We start from the raw sequence: 21,026 nt of genomic DNA, 5'->3' as shown, positions 1-21,026 counted from the left end.
CCCTCAATCTATGCCTAAAATTTCAGAGACGCACTTATACTATAATAAGGTCCTATTACCCCCTGAACTTATTTTATATGTAATTTTCTACTCTTTTACGGCCTATGTGGCACTAGCTTGAAAAAAAAAGTCAACCAGCATTGGGCCCACAAGATAGTGCCACGTAGGCCGAAAAGGGGTAGAAAAATATAAGAAAATATGTTTAGGGTAGGTAATAGGATCTTAGTATAGTATAAGTGTGTTTCTGAGATTTCGGGCATAGGTTGAGGGGATAGTTGTGCATTATTCCTATAATCATTAGCATTAACTCTAAATCTAGGTGAAAAATTTTACAACTAGATTTAAATACTCCTCCATAATTATTTTTTCTTTCAGACATTGGTCTTTTACCAGCATTTCTTTCCGAATTCATGTTCAAGTTTAAAATAATTAAATATTATAAAAACAAGCAAGATAATATAATAAAAAAATAAAATCACTTAATTAATAAAAAAATAAAAAATTAAAGTTGAAGCGAATGTACTGAACATCTCTATAAAAGTAGATGTATAACCAAAGCAGGAATTGAGAGATGCCAATTGCAACTTCCTATATGCTTCAAAGAAATCTCCAGAATCCAAACTCCAAGTCAATATCACAAAATAATAATTATGAATCTATGAGAGATTTAAAATTGAGAGATTGTATAAGTTGTTAGTGAATAAATGAAAGAAAATGATATATTTATAGTGTAAAGGGGTTAGAGAGGGGTGGGTTTTTTTTTAGCCGTTTTGGGTCCCAGCCCAACGGCTACAAGGGTCTAACGGTTTGATTCAACAGTAACATTAAAAAAAATAAAAAAACTCATTGAACTTGTTCTTACCTGATAGAACTGGACCGGAACCAATTCTTACCGAACTGGATCAACCGGATTAAAACCCGGGTTCCGATATGGTACCTGGTCTGGTACCCTACAAGACCCAATCTGTCACATCCAGGTTTACCCCCTAGAAGTAACCGGCATCATCGTCCTCTTTGAGGACTAAGACAAGCCTCTTAGTCTTACGTCATTGCATTCATTGATTAAAAATACGGAAGAATTTAAAACTTTTCAACTACTTCTAATCGGACGTTTACATAGACCTCTACATACACATAATCATAATAATATCGAGTATACATAGACTCGTTCGAATAAGAAGATTACATAGTCTTCTACTTTCATTTCACACACTTATATAGTAAAATAGAGTCATAAATCCGTCTCATCTCATAAACCATCTAAACGAGGACAATAACATTGGGCATTCCCCTACATCAATAAAAGTAAGCCGCATATAGGCTTTATACAACTTTGTCTCAAATAGGAAATAGAGTCAACACAAAAGATGTAGTAACTAAGTAACTAAGCAAAGAAAATATTGGTATCGTCCTCGGGGAAAATGAGGACCTACCACTTGGATGATAGAATATCCAAGTCTTCCTTCAAATCACCACAAATCAACTTCAACGATCGGAACCTAAAATGTTTGGGAAAAGGGAGAAAATGGGGTTAGTACGCCACATGTACTAAGTATGAGACCATATACACAAATACGAACAAAGTATGCTAGAAAGGGACATTTGATGAAATCACGTTATTTAAGCCAATCCTTTGAACATACTAAACAAATTAATTATACCATATGCACGTCATCATACTTAAACCCATAATCCCATGTAACTCTATCATCATGTAATAATATCACAAACATGAATAAGAGTAAACCACTTAAATAGCAAAGCAAACCAACCAACTATAATCCTTAAGAATCCACAAGTGCAATGACCAAGCAAAGCCCCATAACCCTACTTAATCAAGTAACCCACCAAAGATCATAATTAGCAATGCACTTCACATAGAATATCTTCAATCTCATATATTATTATTTCTTTAACAATGATAACCAATTTAATATTCATAAGCATCTTATTTAACATATAAAGTCATTTAGATTATATCGTCATTTATATAAATAATATTAACTTCTCAAAGCTTCTATCAAGGCAAACTAGTGCAAGGCATAGGTAGAGTCCCATACCCCTACCTAAGCTAAACTCAAGCCACTCAAGTCACTTCAATTAGTCTATACTTCATTCATGTATTTTAGTTTAGGGAACTCTTGCCTTAACCGACATAAACCAAATGAGCTAATGTGGAATCCGGTGTCATGAAACTTTACACCAATGGAAGGTGGTATACTGGCTAAGGTAGAAGCTAACATAAATGTATCTACCTAGGTGGATCCACTAGCTAGTATCCTATGGTGGAAACATTGTTTATGGAGTTTGGGGAATAAATCATGGAAATATCAACTCTACACCCTACCTTGGGTCATGAGGCTATCCACCCCGTGAGGACCGTAGTGAACCCTACCTTCCTTATATAAGAAGATGTCACCTCCTAACATACAAGCTCACTCGGTGCTAAGCTAGGTCCCTTTATTGAAATGCCTTTTGTCTTGTTTTATCATAACTTAGTTTAGGTCATAGGGACTAACCCGTGTATATTCATTATCATATCTCAATAACAATTGAATGAGAATTAGTCATTTCATTCACAATTCAAATAAGTGACATCAAACCTTTGCATATCACCTCTTAATAGGGCACATAATTACATGTTTTCATTCTTATGGCATGTACACCCTCAGCAGCCTATACCAAAGCATAAGATATTTCAATTCAATCCTCATACCATCCTATCACTTTAAACAAGGTGTACTTCAATACAACATCATAACTTAATGACAATTAACCATAATTAAAGTGAGAATTAGAATAGTCAAGGCTTACCAACACTCCTCCATAGTTCATCATAAAGAGACTTACCATCAACCTATAGATTAATTTAATTTGGGTAATGACACCAATAAATTCAACAACCAACATGATAATGAACTTAGAAGAATCACTCTACCATGATTAAATACTAAACCAAAGCTTGAAAACATATTGTCTAAGTCTATCTTCTTAACCTAGATTAATACTCAAGAACTAGCATGAAAGACTTAAATTCATCACTATAGGTTCATGATCAATGTAATAACAACCATTAAGGATGATTTAGCCAATAATAAAACCAATTGCATAAAACCCAACTTAATTCATATCAAGATCATGCCTAGGGTTAAGGGTTAATGGTCATAATCTACAATCTAGACCAAACAATATCAATTCATCCTAACAAATTTACAATACATTATAATCTACTCATTATAACCCAAAGAAGACATGAACAACTCAATTCATAACATAAATTTCGTAATTAAATGAAACCTATAGGAAATCAATTTTTTCCAAAACTTTTGAAGGAGCCCTTTGAGAAAAGAAGTCTCAAAGGTGAATGAGATCCCATACCTTAATATTGGATGACCTTTTTATGGTGAATTCGTCCTTAACCAGCCCCCAGTTCACCTCCCAAGCTAATCTTTAATGGTGTTTTCCAATAGAGAGAAAAAGTAGAGAGAAGGAAGAGAGTTTATTTTTGAGTGTTGTCCTTAGACTAATGAGGGTTGGGGGTACTTATATGAGGAGTTAAATTACTTAACTAGTCCTCCTTTAATCCCCAATTACCCCTAAACCTCTTAATTAATTAAATGAATTTTACTTAAAACGTGCAGGAATTTGCAAACTCCATCGACAAGACCTCGATCGACGGATCGTTGGTCCGTCGACGGTCCATGCTGCACATCCGTATGTTCTGTCATAAACTGGTGCAGGCAAAGTTTTTCTTCATTTTTTCTGAGTGTGGGATGATGGTGGCCTCGACGCCTCGTCGAGCCACTGACGCCCCGTAAACCCCTTTCTGTCGCGTGTAACAGTAGCTAGGTAAGTAAGAGCCTTAACGAATCTTTCTAAGTGTGGGATGACGGTAGAATCGACACCCCGTTGAGCCACTGACGCCCCGTCGACCCCTTCGTCAAGGCACGCTTCCAGGAAATGTTACATTCCAAACTATAAGGGTCCTCCTCAAAGGCTCTTGGTGGGTCCTTGGGGAGTCGTTATCGAACGTTTCAATCATGAAAAATCCATCACAGGTGTTAAACCTATTTATACTCACTTTCGTTTTATTCTGACTCTTAAAACTAGTCAAACAACTTAAGACACACTAGGCCTCTTAAGAACCAATTTTCCGGACGTCATGGACGTTCTTGAGTATTTTTGTTCTTAAACACCTTAACTGTTATATTTACACTTAATTTGACTTAGAATAGTGAGTATACCTCATGGATCCTAGTTTAAGTTTTACGACATGCCTAGGAATTTCAAAATGTTACAGGTTCCTTACCAGTTCAACCGGTACCGAACGAACTAGTACAAGAACCAGACCGGAACCGGACCGGACCGGACAAAAACCGATCCCTTTGCCAGCATTATTACCCATAATACAATCAATTTTTTGATTCCCTTATTATGAACAAAGCTAGGGTTTCTAGAATTTCAGCAAGTTATCATCAATTACTTATGTATATGTTCCAAATAAGATTATTATGTCATTACTTAGTTTACTGCATAAATTTCAGAACCCTAGCTTTGTATTTCTTTAGTTTTTGAATTACACATGCTGGGTTAGGTTTTTCAGTTATTCAGTTATACATGCCTCAATTTTTAATGAATTATAATAATATTAGTTATAGCATTCTCAGTTTGTATGTTCAACTTTGAGCTATCCAATATTAAAGAAACTTAGTCATAATGTGTTAACCAGAAAGAGGGTCACTATGGACAAGAAATATGGTCCGAAATGATCTAACTCTGGTCCTTGTAGGTCACTTGCAACGAGAAAAATATGGTCGCCAACCGTCCTTACAAGTTTCATAGCTAAAAGTCAATAGGGACGAGATTTAGGTGATGGTCTTTAAGTATATTTTGCGACCGAATAATCTTCTAGTCTCTAAAAGTCATTTACGGACCATACTTCTTTTCAATAAAAACAACAATTAATTGGTTCCTTAAAATATTATGATGATTTTTTCTAGTCCATATAAAGTTATAAAGACCAAAAAGGTATTCCTTAAACGGTTTTAAGGACTCACACTTTGTTCGTCCTAAAGCTATATCTAAAATCATTTATTTACTATCTAATGTTAAAAATGATTTATGGCCAAAAAATGTGGCACATAAATAACACGTAGTTTTTCCTCCCATGGCACTCTTTGATAAATAGATAAATTAATGCATCTAGATAATTTTAATTCAAAGTATTTATTGAAATCTCACAAACAATATTCTTCACAGAAATAGTCACAAGACTATTATACGACTCATTCACCATAAAAACTAACATGTCTAAGCATATAATAAAGTGTGTTTCCAAACAATTGTATAAAATATTTAATCAATTTGTCAAAATTTTCAAAGTATTTTAACTTGCATCTTTACTTGTAAACGGATGTCCCCAAATCCTGTAAAACTTGCAAAATAAATCTGTTTTGGAAAAATATCATGTGCACTACAAAATCACACAATATATTTTATTGTTGATGAGAAATAAGAAATTATGTGCACAACCAAACACTTAAAAGTCATTCAAAATATTGATAGAAGGTTATCTTCTCTTTGGAGAATCCCTTGGTATGCTCGGCTAAGGAACCTAAAGTCTTCTCTGTGGGCATCCTTTTAGTGATCACGCCAGCATGCCTCTACACCTTTGGTCGGGTGTAGATCCTCTCAATGGGGTATATACATCGGACTTAAAATTTAACTCGTGTTGTTTTATTATTGGTTATTAGTAGCTTCTACTGTTCAGGCAAACTATATTTTATTGACCATATTCACTTTTTACTCAGTATTCAGTAAGCATGTTAAATGTGGTCCTTGCATCCAATTAGATTAGTATTTAGTTTCTATATCAGTTTCAGAATATTATACTTTATTTTTTTCTTGTTCATTTATGTATCACTTTAGATTTAATCTATCATTCATGCTTAGTACCTTTCAAGTACTGACGCATACTATACCTACATCTTCCCGTGATGTAGGTCCAAGTTCTCAACATCTAGATCACACTTAGAATGGTTCTTGATCATAAGTTCAACAACACGAGTGGTGAGTCCTCATTCTTCAAGGACTACTGACATGTTTAGCTTCATAGCTTTTAGCTTTAGTTTCAGTTTTTTAGACTTAGTTGGGTCATATCCCATCACTTATAGATAGTAGAGGCCAATTTTTAAACATAGTTAGTTTATGCTTTAGTCTTAGAGTTTGATTTCTCTTTTTTATTGAAACACTCAATTTTCATATTCAGACAGTAGATGGGTATTCCTCATCATTTTCAGTTTATCTTACGATTTAGCTTCCATAGAATTTCATTGTTTAGTTTATCTTTAGTATTCTTATGATATGCTAGCACGGTTAGCTTGGGGTCACTCGTGATCCTAGGTCTCGTGTTTGTATTTTAGTGGTAGATCAGGGTTTGATAAACATGGTATCAGAGGACTAAGTTTAAGTGTCCTAGGATGACTGAAAAGCCATACTAGGCAGAGTCTTTTTAATGGGTGTGTTGTGCGCACCACATCAAATGAAAGGGAGTTCACAAAGTGTTTTTAGGAAAATCATCATTTCTTATTACTCTTATCGCGCATAAGGTATGATCTGATTGCCTTCAAACTCTACATTCTGCATTTCAGTGATCATGCCTCCTCCTAGAGATAACACCACTAATGTGAATGTCAGCTCATATCCGGAAGTCTTTAATGATGAATTCAAGAATTCCATTAAGATGTTGTCTTAGAGTGTCGCTGACCAGAACAATCAACGAGATTAAAGCTCCGGTAAAAGGAAATTGCAGATCAGCAGCAGTAAGTGTTCGTATTATTGTTAGGATTAATCTGCCAGAGTTCTCAGGATCACATACTGGTGAGGACTCCCAAAATTTCTTAGATGAGATTAATAAGATCTTTGAGTTGATGGTTGTCACTGGGAATGATTAGGTTGAGCTAACATCTAACAAACTTAAGGATGTGACTCGTATCTTATATACTCGATGGAAAAAAATAGGAGTACAGATGCCGCTCCTATCACTTGGAATTGCTTTAACAAAACCTTTCTGGACAGTTTCTTCACAAGAGAATTAAGGGAGGCAAAAGCTCAGGAATTTATGAACTTGAGGCAAGGTAACATGAAGGTCCAAGAATATGGCTCAAGTTTACCTAACTCTGCACGTATGCTCCTTATATGATTGTTGATTCCAGAGTTCAGATGAATAAGTTTATGGATGGATTGTAAGACATTTTGAAGATAGAGCGTAGACATGTTATGTTCTTACAAAATAAGAGAATTTCTAGGCTTATGACTCATGCCCAACAGGTTGAGGGTGATAAGATTAGGAAACATGGAAAGGAGAAAAATAAGGTTAGGATTGGAAACAGTGAATACTCTCAGCAGAAATCAGGTGGTGGAAATCGCTAACAGAATTAGCAGAAGTCTTCAGCCCTAGCCCCTTCACTAGCTAGTGTTCCATCCTCTAAGAACTTGTATGATCAGAAAGGAAGAGCATTAGTCTCTTAGTCTGATAGAACTTTCGCAGGGACCAAGACCTACCCAAACTTATCTAAGTGCGGTGAGAACCATCCGAGCGAGTGCCTTGAACAAAAGGAAGGATGTTTAGATGGGGTCAGTTTGGTCACAGGTTGCAGGATTGTCCTTCTAGACAGGATCAAAGAGGTAGTAATGGTAGAGCTCAACCCACAGCACCAACAGGCGGCCTACTCAGCAGGTTAACTGATCTAGTACAGGTGGTGGTCATCTCCAAAAGAGGTTGTATACTCTTTACGCTCATTAGAATCAGGAAAGTTATCCTGATGTAGTCGCTGGTGCATTACGAGTCTTTGACCTTGATACTTATGCAATGTTAGATACAGGGGATACTCTCTCCTTTGTAACTCCTTTTATGGTAGTCAAGTTTAATATTAGTCCAGAAACTCTCTCAAAACCCTTCTCAGTCTCTACTCTAATCGGTGACCCAATTATAGCTAGACGGTATGCCCTATCACATTCTCTCAGTAAATCACCACAACAAGAATTGTAGAGTTAGAACTGGTAGACTTTGATATTGTTATGAGCATGGATTAGTTACATTCCTTTTATTCCTATCGATTTTAGAATTCGGAACCAATCTTAGAATGGAATGGTAGTAGTTTAGCGCTTAGAGGTTGATTCATTTCTTACCTTAAGTCCAGATTGATGATCTATAATGGTTATCTCTATCATCTAGTTTAGGTTAAGAATTCTAACTCCGAAACCCCAACTCTTGAGTCAGTTCTAAAGGCCAGTGAGTTTCCTGAAATGTTTCTAAAAGATCTTCCCGGATTTCCTCCCAAAAGGGAAATCAACTTTAGAAATGATCTCCTTCCAAATACCCATATTATATCTATTACTTCTTATAGAATGGCTCTAACTGAGCTTAAGAAAGTGAAAGAGCAGTTGAAACACCTTCTAACTAAGGGATTCATTAGACCTAGTATTTCTCCATGGGGTGGGCCACTATTTTTTATAAAGAAAAAAGATGGTTCACTCAGAATGTGAATTGACTAGAGACAGTTCAACAATGTCACCATTAATAATAAGTACCCTATCCCAAGTATTGATTACTTGTTTGGCCTATTTTAGGGTGCTAGTCATTTTTCAAAGATAGACCTCAGATTGGGTCATCATCAACTCAAGCGCAAATATGATGACATTATAAAACAACATTCAGAACTATATATGATCATTATCAATTTGTAGTAATGTCATTTGAATCTCTCTTGCAGCTTTCAAGGATCAGATGAACAGAAATTTCAAGTAGTATTTTGACTTGTTCATTATTGTCTTTGTTAATGATATCCTCATTTACTCTAGAAATAAGGAAGAACATGCGAGTCATTTGAGAGTTGTTCTGTAGACTCTCAAAGATCGCCAATTATTCGACAAGTTTAGCAAATATGAGTTCTGGTTTTAATTTGTTGCTTTCCTTGGTTACGTTGTATCTAAACGAGGGGAATCAAATGGATTCGCAGAAGATAGAAGCAGTGAAACAATGTCCTAAACCTACCTATCCTATAGATATTAGAAGTTTCTTTGGTCTAGTGGGTTATTACAGACGCTTCGTGGAAGTATTTTAAACTATAGCCTCTCCATTGACTAAGTTGACTTAGAAAGAGGTCAAGTTTCACTGGTTAGATGATTGTGAGAAGAGCTTTACAGAACTGAAAAGTAAGTTTTCTCTAACTCCTGCTTTTTTACTCTTCTAGATGGTGTAGATGGTTACGTGATTTCATTTGATGCATCTAGAGTCGTCCGAGGTTGTGTGTTTATGTAGCAAGGTATGGTTATAGCTTATGCTTCCAGATACGTTAAGGTGCATTAGAAGAACTATCCAATTCATGACCTCAACCTTGTAGCAGTGGTGTTTGCACTTAATATTTGGAGGCATTACTTTTATGGCGTTCATTTAGAGATGTTCATAGACCATAAGAGCCTTCAGTATGTATTTACCTAGAAAGAGTTCAATCTTCACCAGAGAAGATAACTCGAGTTCCTCACAGATTACGGCATGAGTGTGCATTACAATCTTGCTAAGGCAATTGTAGTAGAAGCTGCTCTTAGAAGATAATCTATTGGTAGTTAGCACATGTTGAGGAAGAAATAAAAGATTTAGCGAAGGATGTTCATAGGCTTGCTTGCTTGGGAGTTTGCCTTATAAGCTTATTAGATACTGGTGTAACAGTTCCAAATGGGGCAGAATCTTAATTTGTAGTGGATTTTAAGGAAAATCAAGACAATGATAAAATATGGATTGAACTTAAGGATGTAGTCCATAATTAAAGAGTAGATGTTTTATCCTAAGGGGGAAATGGTGTACTTCGCTGTCAGGGTAGATTGTGTGAACCTGATGTGGGCGAGTTAACACGACACATTCTTGCAGAAGCCCACAACTCCAGATATATTCATCCAGGTGCAACTAAGATGTACCGCGATATGTGGGAACTTAATTTGTGGAATGATATGAGAAGGCATACAACATATTTTTTTGATAAGTGCCCCAATTATCAGTAAGTCGCACCAGAACATTAGAAACGAGGACGTAGATGACTCAAGAGATTTACATTCTTACTTGGAAGTGCAAAGTGATCAACATGGACTTCATCACCGATTGACCTCGTACTCACAGACAGCACGACTCTATTTAGGTGAAAGTTGATAAAGTCACTAAGTCTTCGTGCTATTTTCTAGTGAAGACAAAAGAATTCGGTAGACGACTACACCAAGATATACACTAATGACATAGTAAGGTTGAATGGGTTTCCTTTGACTATCATATGAGATAGAGCTCTTTTATTTACCTTTAATTTTTGGAAGTCATTTTAGAAAGGTCTTAGCACTCAGGTTAATCTTAGCACAACATTTTGTTCGTAGATGGATGGACAGGCAGGCGTACCATTCAGACCCTAGAGGATATGTCGAGATCTTGTGTGATCGATTTAAAGGGTATTTGGGATGATCACCCTCCTCTTATTGAGTTCTCCTACAATAATAGATTCCGTTTCAACATTTAGATACACCCGTATGAGGCATTGTATCGGCGTTGATGTAGATCTCTAGTTAGTTGGTCTGAAGTAGGTGAAGAAACTCTGATAGGACCAGATTCAATCCATTATGCTATAGAGAAATTAAAACTCATCACAAATAGACTTAAGACAGCCCGGAGTTGCCATAAATCTAATGTAGATTTAAGTAAAAGGGAACTAAAGTTCCAAGTTGATGATTGCGTTTTTCCGAAAGTGTAACCTATGAAAGGGGTGATGAGATTGGGCAATAAAGGGATACTCAATCCCAGATATGTAGGACCTTAAAATATCTTGAAAAATATTGTTAAAGTGCCTTATGATTTATAGTTGTTAGAAAGTTTAGCGGCAGCGCATCCAGTCTTCCACATCTATATTTTGAAGAAGTGTGTGGGTGATCCAACACCCGTAGTGCCATTAGAGAATGTGGCTGTGAAAGATAGTCATTCTTATGAGGACGTATCAGTTGAAATTCTTGATCGTCACATTAGAAGGTTGAGAAAAAAAGAAGTCGCTTCACTCAAGGTCTTCTAGACGAGTCATTCCATAGTGGGAGCTACTTGGGAAGCGGAAGTAGTCATGAAGACCAAGCATCCTCACCTCTTTCTTCCGATTCCCCTCTAGCTTGAGGTAATATATCCTCTTAAGTTTTTCACTCATTAATGAGTAAAATCAATCTTTTGGTTTGTAATTTGCATTATTAGCGTAATTACATGTTCTTGGAACTTTTAGTCACATATTAAGTTTTCGGTGTTTAGCGTAGGGTTTTCATCTCCTTCCCTCCAATTTAGCTAGTTTAGTCTTCATTTGAGAATGAATTTTCTCAAGGGGGAGATAATGTAACGCCCCATATTCAAGAAAGGAAAAAAATTCTAGGTTTTCAAAAGTTTCAGGTGCCACCAACAGTAGACAACAATAAATCGTCAGTCAACTATGGCCCATCAGCTAGCTCCATCAATAGACCAATTAACTTTAAGTCCTCACTCGTGGATAATGATTTACCAGTACAGACCATCATTCATTCGTGGCCCATCAATCAGCTCCATTGATGGGCCATTCAACTTTCAATCCTGAATCGTTAATGACGAATGACCAGTATGAAGCGCCAGTCGACTAACGGCCCATCAGTCATCTCAGTCGATGGGCCAGTCAACTTTCAGTCTTTAGTTGCAGAAGATTGTCGACCATAATAGACCTTCAGTCGACTCACAGCCCGTCAGTCACCTCCGTTAGTAACTCTAACAGTTATATAGTCAAGGATCTTTTGGTATTTTCCTATTTTGTTCAACCCTTATGTTACATCACTTAGACCATAAATTATGAGGTTTTAGTAAGTTCAATCCTAGAAACATAATATAACTTACCTAAGTCAAATAATTTATCAAAACATAGAAAAATTAGAGCTTCAGAGGAGAAAGGAGGTCAAAAGCCCTGGTTAAAGAACGCAACAAGATTCCATCAGTTCAAACCATGAAATCGAAGGATTTCTCTGTGGAATTGGTCACCACCTATGTGAATTTCACTAATGGATTGCTTTTGTCCATTAGGTCACTAGAATTCAGTCAGTTCCTTGATTCCCTTATTATCAACAGACCTAGGGTTTCTAGAATTTCAGCAAGTTATCATCAATCACTTATGTATATGTTCCAAATTAAATTATTATGTCATAACTTAGTTTATTGCATAAATTTCAAAACCCTAGCTTTGTATTTCTTTAATTCTTGAATTACACATGCTATATCAGGTTTTTGAGTTATTTTGTTATACATGTCTCAGTTATTAATTCATTGTTATTAGATTATTGTTGCATTCTCAGTTTGCATGTTTTTTGAGCTCTACAATATTAGAGAAACTCATTCATAATGTGTTAACCACTTAATCTATTTGGAGTAGAATAATACTGAGTTGGACTAGGGTTCAGCGTACCCGAATAGTATCAGAACTACTAGCCATGTAGGTTGTAAGTCCTCTATGAGAGAATTATTTTAGTAATCACGCCAGCATGCCTCTACACCTTTGGCGGAGTGTATTGGGCCCTCTAGATGGGGCAAATACATCAGACTCCTTATTTAGCTCATGTGGTTTTATAATCATCTATCAGTAGCTCCCACTGTTCATTCAGACTATATTTGATCGACCATATTTACAATTCACTCAGTATTCGTTGAGCATGTTATAAATGTGGTCCTTGCATCTAGTTAGATGACTATTCAGTATCTATATCATGTTCATAATATTATACTTGCTTTTTTTCTTGTTCAGTTATCTATGACTTCAAATTTATTCTATCCTTTATGCTCAGTACCTTTCAAGTATTGACGAATACTATGCGCTACATCTTCTCGTAATGTAGGTCCAGGTTCTCAACATCAAGATCACACTCATATTGGTTTCCAATCTTCAGTTCAGTAGTACTAGTGGTGAGTCTTCATTCTTCTAGGAATAGTGACATGATTATCATTATCGCTTCTAAGTTTAGTTTCAATTTCGCTACACTAAGTTGGGGCATGTACCAACACTTATAGTCAGTAGAGGCCTATTACTGACATAGTTACTTTCAACTTTAGTCATAGAGTTTGATTTCTCTATTATATTGAAACTCTCAGTTATCATATTCAAACAATATTTGGGTATTCCCCATCATTTTCAATATATAATATTATTTAGCTTCCGCGCAGTTTTATTGTTTAGTTTATCTTTAGTATGCTTATGATTATTCTGGCAGGGTTAGCTTGGGGTCACTCATGATCCTAGATCTCGTGTCTGCATCTCGGGGGTAGCACGGACGTGACATCATGTCGACCTAATTGGAGAAACTTGAACTGTATTTTAGAGGCTCATCATTGAATATATATGACCTCTCCGACATAATATTGACCAACTCGTTATACATCATTACCCGATCGGTTCTATAATCTTCTGAATATTAAGGGTTGTCCCTTCAAAAATCATAAGCCTAAATCTGATCTAATACCTCATGAATACTCTACTCTTCTATTTAACACATATATTTGATTTATACTAACATAATGAAACATTAATATTAACTTAGTTCTTGACAACATATACTCTATTTCATCCTAACAAATAACTACTCCTCTAACTTCTAGCATGAAATCCAAAAATTATTACTACTCCTTAGCCCACACATAAGGGGAAAATACTCATTAATTACTTACTAGGTACGTGGGTACAACTTACATACTCTACTCAATACCTATCCCTATCTCTTAAGTTACTGCACTATCAAGTGCATAATTTTAACTATGGACACTTTTCCCTATAAAATGGTATATATAATTAATGTTAAATGTATTGAAAAATTTATAACATTTTAACTTAGTTAAGGATTAAAATCTTAATTAAACATTGCATTTGGAGTCTTTCACTTTTTATATAAAATTATATGATATGTGAATGCTAAAATAATGTATATATGAACTTTTTTATGTGTGTTGAGTTCTGTAATTGTATTGAATTATGTTAATTGTATTAGATTTATTTTATTAATGTTAAGTTCGGCCCCAAATTAATAGTAAAAAATTAATTTATTGTTTTTTTAAAAAGAACTCCATTTTTTTCATTTTTTGTTTTAATGATATGAATTTGACATTGTGTAAGGACTTAAATACAGAATGATATCCGAAAGCCGGTAACTAATGTATAAAAATAAATAATTTTGTTTGTAATATTGATTACTTGATTCACGTTCATGATTAAGTCTAAACTAGGCCACTATAAATTGTTCCTCCTTTCACCCTAATGTGTTCACGAATTTCTCCACATTTTTCCTTTGCCGCTAATTGTGGTAACATAAGGATAGGATAAGGAGGTAGAAATCTATTTTTAACAGAAGTTTCCACTCTATTCATGATAATGTCTTCAGGTATGTTATGTTTCTATAACATCAATTAGAATTTAAAAATAAGATATTAATATAAAACAAAAATATATATATCCTTCCTTTAATTTATAGTAGTGGTAATAACAAGAAAAACAAAGATTGTTTCCAAAAGTTATGATTATGCTAGATCCATCTCAAAACTGATAAGAATTCACGCTTTATAACACCCTAGAATTTGGAAAAAATAAAAAAAATATGTTTTGGGGTTGGAGGCTGTGTCTACGGTCCGTACAAGCTTTTATGGTCCATAGATGAAAATCGTAGGAATAGGAGAAATAAATTTTCAAACAAGGTCCCAGTATCCCTAATTATTGTTCACCAGGATGGCATGTCATCGTATGTACGAGCCATAGATAGATCTCATAAGAAGGTCCCTGGCTTAATGATTTTTCAAGGTGTAAAATTGATTAATATAGTTGGTGTCTATGTTCTATAATAGGAAGACCTACGAGCTGTAGACAAGGTCCGTCCAAAGTTTATTCAAAATGTGGTTTCTAAACTTTTCTATGGTTGACCAGTACGGTAAATAGAAAGTCCTATCGTCCGTACATCCAAAATGTAGAAATGGTTCAACATTTATTTTTCAAAGGCTTTTAGTTCTTTTCCGTAATTGTTTTAAATAGAAACCACGCTAAGTGATATATTAGGTCTTTAGGACCTAAAACTACCCATTTGAACCCCATTCTTCTAATTTCCCTAAACCTAGCCAAATTCATTCTCCCAAATTTCCTAAACATAAGGAAGAACAAGATGAACTAGGGTTAAATTCAAGTCGCCAATTCACCATCTTTCTTGGGCTTTTGTCTAGAAAGTTATGTGTTCATATTCAAACATGGAATACATTCTTCCATGGGGTGCGCAAAGGTTCTAATTTCTAAATCTCAAATTCATTTTCATAGGTTAGTATTTCAATTCAATCTTCATGAGTTTCATCCGATTATGACTGATTATTATTGATTAATTCTTCCAATGCATAATTTAATTTTAATACATGATATTTTGTTTAAATTACATTAACCCCTGCCTAAATCATGTTTTTCAACTTTGAACCTATGATGAACTAGTGAATCTATGAACTATGAATTCTGAATATATGCATAATTTTATGAAATGATTGATAATTATTGAGGGATGTTCTGAAAGGGAAGTATCAATATTATTGTGATAGGATTTGTCGCTTACTATGATGTTCATGATAATTAAAGGTATTACTCACATATGGATTTATATTGTTGAAAGGTTTTCACATCTATGTTGAATTATATTTAAGGAGTTATTCTATGTTTAGATATGTAAAATATGTCAACTTGAATTGATCATTCCCTTTGCTTTTTTTTTTTGTTGATATTTGACCTCTGGTGGAATTTAGGCTTAGCATGGTGATGGATTTGAAGTGGAGGCTCAAATAGGGTGGTCTCTAGTATCAACTTCTACTCTCAACTATCTGCTCTCATAGGGTTGTCTTAAGTGACCTAGCTAGTGGATCCACTTTAGCAAATGATGATATGTACGGATTCTACCTTGGCAACTAGATTCCCCATCTTTCAATATGAGGTATTTATAAAATTCCATGATATAGTTCTCATGTTCTTATTGTCAGTTAAAGCTATTATCCCAAAAAAATTACTATCTTCAAAGTTTTCTTATGTCCCTTATGCTTATGTATTTGACTATATTTCATGATTCTCATGCCTTTTCTTCTTTAAGTCTTTAAATGTTAAAAGAAAGTCGTGCATGCATTTTTAAAGCCATTCATGATATCATGTCTATGTTTGTGAATATTTCCCCATACTTAATACATTGTATATACTAATGCATACTTGTGTCTTGGAACATGAGAATTTACCAATTTTCGAAGTCAATGGAATAGGCTAGCCACGAGAATGGGACGTAAGAGCATCAGACCTTACATTAGTTAAATAATCTTTAACCATGGAAGACAAGAGTGAAGATCATGTTACACTAATGAGAATGTACTCATAATATTTGCTAGTTGTTCCTCCAGCATGCTTATAGAAGTCTCCTACAGTAAAAACAGTACAACAACAAGAACATAGTTTGCCTTCCATCTTAATTTTACCTATTTTCTTTCTCGAATCCTCTTCTATCATAATAACTTCTACAATTTTCGAATTACATCACAAACAGTAAGGCAGTAAAGTATTATTTCTCTACTCTATTTTTGGCAATTTACTTTCCTTTTTTTCTACTTTTTCCTGCTCTTTTCGTCCTACATATATTATTTATCTTCTTGCATGAAATAGAAGAATCCAGATTATCCTCTGATGAAAATGGTTCATCGTTAGCATGCTGCTTTTTCTTCGAATGGAGATTTCATTTCTTGCTTCTCTCCATTGAATAACTATCAAGAGTTGTGTCATCTTTATTAAGATAGCTCTTATGGTGTGAGTCAAAAACTCTTGTTTAGCCTTTTCCTCAGGTAATTTTTCACCATATTGCAAGTCATAATCTTTATATAACATGAGGGACTTGCAATATGGTGGAAAATTACCTGAAAAAAAGGTCAAAGAAGAGTTTTTAGCTAACACCATAAGAGGCTCAGTTAAAGAAGATGACGAACTCTTGATAATTCTTCAATGGGGAGAAGCAGAAAATGAAATCGCCATTCGAATAAAGAGAAACATGCTAAAGATGAACCATTTTCATTAGAGAATAATCAAGATTCTTTTGTTTCACGTGAGAAGAGAACTACCGGAGTAAGAGGAAAAGCACAGGAAAAATTAGAAAAAGAAAAGTAAATGGCCAAAAACAGAGTAGAGAAACAATACTTTCATGGCTTATAGATAGTGATGTAATTAAAGAAAATGGAGAATTTGTTGTCATAGAAGAGGAGACAAGAAATAAAATGGGGAGAATTAAGAAGCAAGGCATACTATTGTCTTGTTGTTGTACTTTTTTTTTTACAGTAGGACACATCTATATGCATGTTGGAGTAACAACTTGCAAACATTATGAGTAAATTCTCATGGATGAAACATGTTCTTCCCTCTTGTCTTCCATGGTTAAAGATAATTTAACTAATGTAGGGTTCGATGCTCCTACCTTCCATACTCGTGGCTAGTAAATTCCATTGACTTTTAAGATTGGTGAGTCCGCATTTTCCAAGGACCGAAATATCTTTATTGCTTTATGTAATTTACATTTGTAGAATTTGTATGTGATGTATGAGTTACTTCACAATTACTATATTTATGATGTATTAGATGACTTATTGATACTTGAGTTAGCTTTCCTCTATGTCTAACTCTTTTGATATAGGAAATGCTATTACTTGAAGTCTTTATCTCTATTATTTTGTATGATGTGTGTTAAGTGGCTTGTTAAGGGCCTCTCGAAGTTCTATAAGACATGTTTCTCCTAGGGTATACTTTAGATCTTACAACTTTATCAGATAAATATTGATTTTTCTTATAATTAGTGTCAAATAATGTTATTATGATGGTTGAACATTATCAAATATTTTAATTCATGCTCATGATAAAAAAAAAAAAGGTTTAACAACATAGATATAACATTAATGTTTATGTTTTTGAATGCTTTCTAAATTTGTCAAGAATGAAAAAATTGTTTGTCTATAGGATTGAGCGTTTATAAATCTCGTATCTGAATATGAAGTGTGAGATGCTTCAGGTATACAAATAGTCTAGACAAATTCTCTATGTACCAATGAAATTAGGAGGTTTTCAAGACTGAGAAAAACTGAAACTTGAGAACCATAAACAGTTAAGGGTTAATTGTGTAATTTGTATTGTCTAGGTATACAACACAGTTTGATAGTTCAAATACACCACATCTACCAATATATCAAGTGCATCCGATATGAATTCACTATGGAAAGTTCAAAGGGAAACCTACTTATCAGCATGTAATTAATCTTTATTGGTATCACACATTTTTTTAATATTCTTTTTTCTTATAATCATTCCCCATTCATGTTAGGAATTTCTTAATTTTTAAAAAATTTGAACGCGAAATGAAGTTTATTTTTAAAAGATCGTGATTTTTAAGATAAGGGACGATAAACACTTGTTCTTACTATTCTTTTCACTATAACTATGCAATTGACCCGCGCTTTGCACGTACATAAATAATCTTTCTAAGCTTTTGAATAACCTTTCAAATAATCGATTGTCATAAGAAAAACTAAAGTAAATTTTAGTATGTTTAAGAACATTTCAACAGAAGTTAAATGATTTGACATTATCACATATCTCAAGAATTTTAAATATATAATAAATGATTAAAAAATATATTGATATCGAATCATTTTTATCATTTACATAATTTATCATAATATTTGTTTGATGATATAATTATCTTGTTAAAACTAAGTGATGTTTTATGTAGCTATTAGACATATTTTTTTCTATATTTTTGTAAATGAAAAATATAGAACTGAAAATTTTATGGTTAGAATAACTCCTTGTTAAAAACAAATTATATAAAACTTCTTTATAATCAATATTCGTTATAAATAAGCTAAGACAGTTAAAACTGTACACCACAACAACATAAATAAATTTTTTAAGAGAAAATCTTCTTGTCTGAAGTCAAATGTTCATCACTTTTCGTTATTGTTACTTTATTACTCTATCAAAATTTATAGAAGGAGAAAATAATTTTAAACAAGAACAAAATAATATTGTTAACCCATTGAGAAATTCATTTTTCACAAAATGCTGCTTTGAAGGCCCTTCTAGATGCTTCATCAATGCAACTTTAAGACTTTCTCAAAATGTGTGTATAGTTGTTGAATTATGAAATTACAAGTGGATAATAATGTTGAATTCTAGACCCGTGTTAAAGAAATATTCTCAAAATTAAAAAAACAATAATGAGTATAACCTAGATAACTCAAATGCTCACCAATGACTTGAGACATAAAGGACAACAAATCTATGCTAATAGACATATCTTTGTAGCTTGAAATATTACTTTTATTTAGATCGAGCAGGTTTTGTTTCATATTCTTCAAATTAAGCTTGCTGAAAATAGTCACAACTCACACCAAAAAAATTTAGAAGGGCTGGATGAGAAGGAAAAAAACAAAAACATTAAAAGGATGAAAGTTTTGTCTAGGTGAGATCATATGTTAAAGAATGAAAAAAGTTCCACATCAGTGGTTAATGAGATTGGTAGACTCCTTATAAAACTTCAGAAGTTCTTCTCCCTTTGAGCTAGCTTATGGGGTCTAACTTAGGCTAAGGCTTAATTTTAACATGGTATCAGAGTAGGGTCCGTCTCACCCGATGTTGGGACCCCAAAATCAATATTTCCCACATACCAGATACTAAGCATTGGACGTGAGGTGGTGTTACAGAATGATAAATGTTCCACATCGGTGGTCAATGAGATGGGTGGACTGCTTATAAGGTTTGGGGACTCCTCCTCCCTTTGATCTAGATTTTGGGTGTGATTTAGGACTAAGACCTAATTTTCACATCATATACATTAAAAAAAAAATAATCAATACAATTTAAAAGAGGCAACATAACAGCGAGAAAAGAAATACATTAAACGAAGTAAACTTTAAGATATCCAATGATAATAATAAATCATCCTAACCAGAAAAGTTTTCATGTTTTAAAATATCATACCTTAGAAAATTTACTAACACTTTAATCAACCTTCAATTCTTAAAGTACTCATAATATACATTAATAAATTTTATTAAAATTATATAACAACAGAAAGAAAGTATGGACATACAAAGTTAGTAACTCTCACGGGATTTTCTAAAGAACACAAAATATCATCCTTGTATGTAAATAAATGGCATTGTTGATAAACAAATTAGGGATTTTTAAAGGTTTTTTTTTTGTTGTACCTTCAACAATTCCAGTAGAGAAAACTTGCTTAAGTACTCCATTAACGCTTGTTATTTGAAATGTACAAATAAATATTTATAACAATAATATTGTAGAAACGTAAACAATAACATTTAAAGCATGTTCTCAAAAATAATAATTAATAATATAATCATAAATCAATGATTGTAAAAATATACCAGGATTTTTAACAATAGAATGAAACAGAATGGAAAAACTTGAGCCAACTGAATGCACAGTGTCCCCTTAAGGATATTATTCTCCCCTAGTATCTCTGATTTAAAGTAATAAATCCTCTCAAGAACGATTCTATTTACCATTGTCTTGATAAAGAAAAAGGTGTCAGTGTGTCATTCAATAGGAGAAATGTACACGATAATTTAATTATCCAGAAGAACAAGAAGAAATTAAAATTAAAATGAGAGGAAATTACTCTATTCATAGACAACAAAAGGAAGTATAAACAAATTCCTATTGTGTCTTATTGGAAAGGTCACAACCTTTCATAAAAGTTGCAACTTTTAATAATAGTCACAACTTTTATAAAACTCGCAACTCTGATAAAAGTCGCAACACTTCATAAAAGTCAACACTTTACATAAAATTCACAACTTTATATGAAAGCATAAGGCTAATTTTGGAAATAAAATAAATTAAAAGGGAATCCTGGTTTGTTGTAGCGCCAGTAGGCAGGACTACAATTCT

At 33.8% G+C, this 21,026-nt stretch overlaps 1 long non-coding RNA gene across 1 annotated transcript; it reads left to right on the top strand.

Moving 5' to 3' along the window:
* Positions 1 to 15,113: 15,113 nt before the first annotated feature.
* LOC114074792 lies at positions 15,114 to 18,420 on the top strand. Its single transcript, XR_003575071.1, has 3 exons — positions 15,114 to 15,371; positions 15,842 to 16,026; positions 18,250 to 18,420. It is a non-coding gene; the product is annotated as an uncharacterized LOC114074792 (long non-coding RNA).
* The last annotated feature ends 2,606 nt before the right edge of the window (positions 18,421 to 21,026 follow it).

Source organism: Solanum pennellii, chromosome 11 (assembly GCF_001406875.1).
Source record: "Solanum pennellii chromosome 11, SPENNV200".
NCBI classification, from domain to species: domain Eukaryota; kingdom Viridiplantae; phylum Streptophyta; class Magnoliopsida; order Solanales; family Solanaceae; genus Solanum; species Solanum pennellii.
The sequence above is the reverse complement of the archived record's forward strand: the minus strand, read 5'-3'. Positions and strand labels throughout refer to the sequence as shown.